General features: G+C 51.7%; 2 long non-coding RNA genes across 2 annotated transcripts; both read left to right on the top strand.

The window, feature by feature from the left end:
• The first annotated feature begins 684 nt into the window (after positions 1-684).
• On the top strand, positions 685-4,794 carry LOC117796041. The gene is made up of 3 exons (XR_004620371.1): positions 685-775; positions 3,068-3,213; positions 4,598-4,794. It is a non-coding gene; the product is annotated as an uncharacterized LOC117796041 (long non-coding RNA).
• Positions 4,795-5,016: 222 nt separating this feature from the next.
• LOC117796002 lies at positions 5,017-6,828 on the top strand. Its single transcript, XR_004620255.1, has 3 exons — positions 5,017-5,214; positions 5,969-6,089; positions 6,599-6,828. It is a non-coding gene; the product is annotated as an uncharacterized LOC117796002 (long non-coding RNA).
• Positions 6,829-7,334: the final 506 nt, after the last annotated feature.

Below are 7,334 nucleotides of genomic sequence, written 5' to 3' on the forward strand. Positions count from 1 at the left end.
TATGAAGGAGGCATTTCTCTTTCCAGGTAGCTTGAGAGAGATTCTTTTTTTTTTTTTTTAATACTGAGGAGGAAAACTTATTATAGGCCCTAAAATTTAAAAGCATGTTGCCCCTTTAAAAGGGTCATCTGGCTATTAAAGGAAATATGTCCTGGAAGGGACCAATTCCCCCAAGGTCTGCTGAAACAGGGTACCAGGCAATTGCTGAGTGTGTTAGGGAACTTTACGGTGGTAACTTATATTTTTATTTGTCTCTTGGGTTGGCTAAGTAAGGGTGTGTGTGTGTATGTGTGTATGAGAGAGAGAGAGAAAGAAAATGTGTCTGTGAATGAGTGTCTGTGTTTGTCTATACGTGTGACTGTGAGTGGAGTGTGTGTGTGAGACTGTGTGTGTCTGTGTCGGTCATATGTGTGGATGGTACGTGTAAATGTGTGTAAATGTGTGTGTATCCATGTGTATCCCCGTGTGTCTCTGTGGAGTGTGTGTGGGGGGGTGTCTGTTGATGAGAGGAGACTAGAAGCAAGGAGCAGGCCTTCTAGAAAGGTCAGCACTCCGGATGTCAGCCCGGACCTGCTCAACCAGTCCTACATAGGGTAGGCTGAAAACCTTGTGAGGTGTGAAGGATGTGGCCATAGGACTTCCTGCCTAAACTGGAACACTCGAGGGTAAAAGAAGGTGGCCCAGCATGACCAGAAGCATAAAGGAGAATGAGCAGTCACCCCAGGTCAAGGGCCCAGCATGAAGGTCAAGGCTCCTGTAGTTCATCCAGGCAACAGTGAGTGAGTGGTGTGGGGTCTGGGTGCAAGTCCTACCTGGCACTCTTCTGGGGGTGGTATTTGGAGGGGACCCATGTGGCATGTGTCCAGTTCCATTCCTGCTTCCACTTTGTTCTCCTTCTAGAACACTCTGCCCTCTAATGCCTCCCTTCCTCCCACACTTGTGGCCTTTGCCCATCTGCCCGGCACAGCACCCTCTCCAAAGCTCAGTCCCTCAGTCACGCTGTGAACACTTCTCCGCCTGCATCTCCAGGGTACCAACCCACAGATCTAGGTTTGTCGTGCTCCTCCATCAGCCCCACCTGTCACTTCTCCATCAGCCTGTGACAGGCGAGGCCAAGGCGTAAGAGTTAGAGCTCAGGGTTGACCAACTTGGGTCCAAATGGCTCTGCCGCTCCCTGGCTGTGTGACTTGGGGTGAGTGATTGTCCATTTTCTCATCTGTAAAATGGGGACAATATTCCCTCAAATCTGAGACCTGTGCTTCTCAGAAATTTGGGTGCGTCTTCATTCGAAGTGCACGTTGAATGAGGGCATCTTTCCTTCCCTGAAATGCTGTTATTAAAACAGCGCTGTGTCTTCTAGTTAATGGCGTGTTGAACCTGAGAAAATTCAGAAATAGTCACGTGGTGACTACAAGTGTCTCCCCCTACGCTCCCCCCAAACCCCTCGCAGCCTGAAGAGCCTCCAGGACCATCTGGCCAGACTCTGCCCCAGGGGCATGGGCAGGGCTCAAACTTGTTTGTTTTCCTGAAAAAAAGAAAAAAAAAATGCATCCTGGAGGTGCGAGGTCTGGAAGGACCTGAGCCACCTGGCAGAGGGCACCAGGAAAACCAAGTGTTTACAGGGTTTACAGACAGGAATGTTTCCACAGCACTGCGGGCCCCACAGCAGACTCCCTCGTGCAGCGTCAGGCTGTTTGAAGGGAGAAGAACATCCGGGCCAGGATTTCTGCTCAGCCCACTGCCAGGCCTTCCACTGAGCAGGGATGGGGGTCCCTGGGCCTTTCCTGCCACCCCTCTCCCCAGCGGAGGGAGGGCTCCGCTCAACAGCTCAGGGATAGGGTCGGACTGAGGGAACAGGGCCTGGCATGAGGCACCTCCCGGTTTTAAGCGCTGTCCTCTGCACCCAGCAGGTCCCTTTTCACCTCAGGGGAGCCTCTGTTTACCTCCCTGGTGAAAGATGCAAAATTAATAGCCCCATCCAGCTCGACAAGCTCTGAAGAGGCACCACATCTCAACATCTCCTCTAGCCCCGTCCCACTGTAAAGGGGTGTCTTGGTTTGAGTACCCCCAAATCTGAGCCCTGAAACAACAGCTTAGGACACAGGAACTGGTGAATGATCTAGGAGGTGGTCCCAGGAGGCAGGAGCTAGGGGAGGTGAGAAAGGAAGGGGAGCCTAAGAGCTGCCATATGGCTCTGGTAAGTGCTGTGGGCAAGTTGGACTCAGTGTGGCTGGGGACCACCGAGGAACTGTGTGGAACATACCACAGAATGTCCCCCAGAGGGAACATTGCCCAGCGACTTCATGCCCCTTGGGTGAGGGTCCTCCAGGGTGTTAACCGTCTGTGTCTTGAAGCCCTCTCTGCTTGCGGACTCAGCTTTCTAGAAAGTTCTGTGGTGGAAGACAGGGAGTCAGTGCTTGTGTGGGGAAACTCACAAGGGCAAGATCTGTTTGCCACAGCTGCAGTTAGTCAGGGAGGCTGAGGTGACACCGTGCAGGGCACCACCAGCATCTACCCCAGGTGGGGCCTGATTTACCACCCTGCTCAGTGCCCACCACCGGCTCCCCATCCCGGGCCGCCTCATGACTCATGTGACCCCTTCATCTCTTAAAAACTATTAAGATTATTTTAAAAATAATTATTTTAAGATAATGATTAAAATTAATTTTTTACAACTGCATTGGTGTAAAGATAAACCAGATCAGATTCATTATTATATGCACATTACTATATTTGTATTTTTTTAATTTGTATTTTTGTTTTAATTTAAAAAACTACAATTAAAACTTTTTCATGGGCTTCTCAAAGTGTGGTGGGCCCTGGGCATGGGGCCTACGTTGGCTGTTCCCACTGCTTGTAGACGAAGCCCCCTCCTGCCCCATATCCTGCCAGGTTCTTGGCCCTGCTGTCCCCCTGCTCCCCCAGGCCTGGCCTCTTTCTGCATGGGGGCTGTCCCAAGTCTTTTAGGACTTTGGAGTAGAGCTGTCTCAAGTCTCAGCTTAAAGGTCACCTCCTCTCAGAGGCCTTCCTTGATATTCTCTCTCACACCATCCTCTTGTCCTTCCAGCACTCATCACCCTGACAGCAACATGGGAATGAATTTGCTTGCTGTTGAGGGCCCATCATCCCATCGGGACGATAAGCTCCATGAGAGTAAGGATGGGGTCTGTGTGATCCTTCTCTCCGTCACCAGGACTCAGCAGGGCTACTTGGGTGAGCTGCCCAGAACCCCTTCAGGAAGGCGGGGCAGGGGGCCCAGGAGCTCTCAGCTATCCACCCTGTTCAGAGATTGCTTCACCCAAGAGAACTTCTTTGCCCAGCTCTCCCCACCTTCTAGAACATTCTGCATCCAATGACTGAACAACCTTGGGGATAAAGACTTGGCCTTCACCCTACTTGGGACTCTTTGAGGAGTCATCCCAGATGCAGAATTCCCTCTGAGGAGGGCCACGGCCTCTACTGGGACTGCATTATGCTCTCTGCCCCCCCCCAATCCTCCCTGCCCCTGTCTGCGGCACAGGGGCTGACCCCCCAGGGCATCCCCACCCAACATTCTGCATGCAACCTCCCCTTGAAATCCACCAGCAGCCCACAGTGGTACCCCTCTGGGCTGTGGCCATAGTCGAATCCGTACAGAATGAATGAGATGGGACTATAAGAGAAACAGGAATTTATTAAGAGCCTGCCGACATTTCTTGATTTATATCCACTGAAGAGATTTTATTTGTTTTATTTTATTTTATATATATATTTTTTATTTTTTAAAGATTTTGTTTATTTGAGAGAGAGGGAGAGAGCATGGGGGGGCAGAGTGAGGGGTAGAAGGAGACTCCCCGCTGAGAGGGAGCCTGGTGTGGGACTGGATCCCAGGGGTGGATCCCAGAACTCTGGGATCCTGACCAGAGCCAAGACAGGAAGACAGACACTTAATGACTGAGTCACCCCGGTGCCCCAGCTGAAGAGCTTTTTAAACCTTTGTCCTCCAAGCCCCCTCAGGGACTAGGGTGGGGTTGGGACAGGGAGGGGGTTTGTTCTGAATACCTAAGGCCAGGCCTCCGCCCTCCACTCCCATCCAGGTAGCTCTGCTTTTTTCCCCTGTATCATTCAATTCTGTTTGAAGAAATGGGTCTACCAGGAAAAAAAAAAAGTTTAAAAACCATTGATTTACGTGTTACAGTACTGCCACGCGGGTGGTGATAACAGGCACCCACTGGGTGTCCCCCCAGCACACATGCCTCATTCTAGAATTCAGGACACTAAGGCATAAAGACCTTAGGTAGATGGTCACAGCCCGGAGCTGTCAACCAGGATCTCCCCTGGCGTTTTATACCCTTAATCCCAGGAGCTGAGAGAGGCAAGATGTAGCCAGACACCACTCTCTTGTCCATTTAGAGGAAAGCACCCAGGTTTTTTTGAAATCCAAAAGCCCAAAAGACTTCCTTCTCTCCTCTAGAGTCTTCCCACCTTCCTTCCCTGGGGCCTGAATGGGGCCAAGGGGTGGGGTGGGGGGGGGTGGAGGGAGCAGGGAAAAGGGTAGTTGAATTTTTGAGCAGATTATCCCAACAACAATGTGAGAATTCCACCCTGTATTTCACAGGTGGCCAACGGAGGAGGTGATGGGCCCACGGGCCTGCAGTGGTTTCCAGCTTCCCAGCCAGGCCGAGGCTCTGTCTACCCTGCCAGGCTGCTTCCCTTACTCTCAGAAGCCTCATGATGAAGATAAGGCCTTGGTCCCTGGCACTCCGCCCACGAAAGGCCAAATCAAGTCTAGGGGAAAAGGCTGACCTCAGTGCACTGCCCCGGGGAGGGGGGGGGGGGTCCTGGGATCCCAGGAGGCAGGGCCCGGTGACCGCTGCCAAACTCCGTCTCCTCCAGTTTCATAATGTAGTTTATTTAGTATTAAACCAAGGTCCTGGGACCTCATCAAGAAAAGAGGGCAAAGTTTCTCAGGCTCCCTGAGGAGAGACGCTTTGGCTGAGTTTGGCCTCTATTCCCCCAGGGACCCAGGCGCAGCGAAGACCACATTTGGGATTCTGCCAGGCGGCCTCAACCCAACCCCACAAAGCCCGGGCTGCAGGAGACCCTGGAGGTCCTCCGAGCTGAGTGGACTTGCCAGGGGGCGGGCCTTGGGGTCCCCAGACAGCAGCTTCACCCTCAGCCTCCTTCCCTGTGAGCGTCTGTGGAGCAAAGAAGAGCGTACCTTATCCAGAAAGTGTAGGCCGTCGTTGGGTTAGAAAAAATAAGGGGTCTCCTGCGCGGGACGCCACCTCAGCTTTGCTTCCGTGTCTCTTGTCCTGCGTTCCCCACCCAAGCCGGCTCTGACATTCTTGAACAATGATATGGAGGCAGTTGATTCACTGAAATCCTCTTTGGACAGATCGGATTTGTGGGGGACAGTCCCGAGAGGGACGCAGGATTAGTGGGACAATAACCAGCTTTCTGGTCAACTTCCTGGTCTCATGCTGGAGCGTCTGTGACTTTAGACAAAGAGAAATAAGCCTGCGGTTTGAGTAGGACGTGCCGCCCGCTCTTGAGTGGATGTATGATGCTGTTGAACTCGCCCCACTTCTACGTGTCGTGTAATTTGTATGTTTTATTTTTATGTACTTTGGGTACTTATGTTTTATATATGTGTATTGATGTTTCAATTTCAGACAGAGACAAGTCCCTGCCTCTCATTACTTTTCTTCAGAATTTTCTTGGATGTTGTTGCTTCTTTCTTTTTCCATGTGAACCTTTGATTTGGCTTATCTAGTTGCGGGGGGCGGGGGGCGGGGGGGAGCTGGTATTTTTTATTGGGAATGCATCAAATTAATAGATTAATTTGGAAAAAAAAAATCCCAACTTTAGGATGCCAGGTCTTCCTACCCAAGGCACAGGATGGTTTTGCATGTGATAAAGGGATGTCTTCTTTGGGATCCCCCAGTAGGACCTGAAAGGTTTCTTTTCTTTTTTTTTTTGAACACAGATCTTGCCTATTCCTCGTTTATTCACCTCATTCATTCCTGCTGCATTCTGGGGGAACATAAAGAGTCTGAGTGTTCAAGGGTGTCAAGTCCTGGGACGAGGGGAGCAGTGTACTCCCGCAGGTGACAGAGAGAGGCCCATTGTCCTGCTCCCATGTCCCCTTTGTGTTTTGAGCCTTCCTTCTCCTTCCCAGCCACATATGATGCCCATACCCAGACCTGGTTCCCAGGTGTCCAGATGGCCCAGGCAGGCTTTAACCTCTCTAGGGTCTGACGGCCTTCCTGGGCATCGCCAGACGGAAGGGTCTGCCTCTGATCTTCCAGGACCCACAGCCCAGGGAGGCTCCTCCCATCTTGGAGAAGGCCCCTCTCCCTCCTGCTTCCCCCTCAGGCACTGTCTCTGGGAGTTGCTTTTTGGAAAACAGAAGCCAGGAGATCTTGCAGGCCAGGTAGCATTTCTGCCTAGGCTTAGAAACTGCTACTTGCTTGAAGAGGTGGAGGGAAGGCGGGGAATACAGGCAAATAAAATGTAAATGAGCATTTTGAAACAAACCTCCCATATTTCCCCCACTGTCTCTCCTGCAAGGGAATCCCTCCTGACCCTCAGCGTCTCCTCCCCCTTCCTCCTTCAGGTGCTGCTCCATGTCAAGCCTAGGTGTGTCCTACATAAATCAAGAGACCAGAGCTGAGCACTGGTTCCCCAGGTGCGTCCACAGCTTTCCGAGGTCGAGATCCCGAGAGCCCTGGGAAGTCACGGGGGAGAACAGAGGCAGCAGCTGGCCTCTGGAGACAATTCAGGGTGCACCGTGAGGAGCCAGGCTCCGAGATGAGCCCGCAAGCCTATCATGATGAACAACTCCAGGGGGCGTTGTTGTCACAGAGCACAAGGTAAATGGTGCCTCCTGGGGGGTGTGCAGCAACCCGGTCCCTAATGATTTACTACATAAAACAAGGAAATCGAGGTTCACTCTGACAACTACTGAGCCTCATAATCTCTAATATTTGCATCATTCTTTGTCATTTACAAGGAAGCATCGCTTCCGTTTTCTCCTTAATTCTCAGAGTGGCCTTGTGGTGTAGACAGAGGAAAGCTGAATCTGCCTGCCTTGCAGAGAAGGACACTGAAGTTCAGAGATACAAGCAAGGGTCCCAGGGGCACACAGCACATCAGAGCCTACGAAGTTCAACAGGCGGATCTGCTTAAACTTGGGCTCGTTTTCTGTACTGACCAGTTCCCATCTCTGTCCTCTCCCACCCACAAGGAAGACCTGAAGGGCATGGCTGCGTCCTCCTCCGCCCTGTCTTCCCCGCCCCTGGCAGTGCTGGCAAATGTTTCGTAAGCCGGGGAGACTCCATGCAGATGAAGTT

This window comes from Ailuropoda melanoleuca, chromosome 14, assembly GCF_002007445.2.
Source record: "Ailuropoda melanoleuca isolate Jingjing chromosome 14, ASM200744v2, whole genome shotgun sequence".
NCBI lineage: Eukaryota > Metazoa > Chordata > Mammalia > Carnivora > Ursidae > Ailuropoda > Ailuropoda melanoleuca.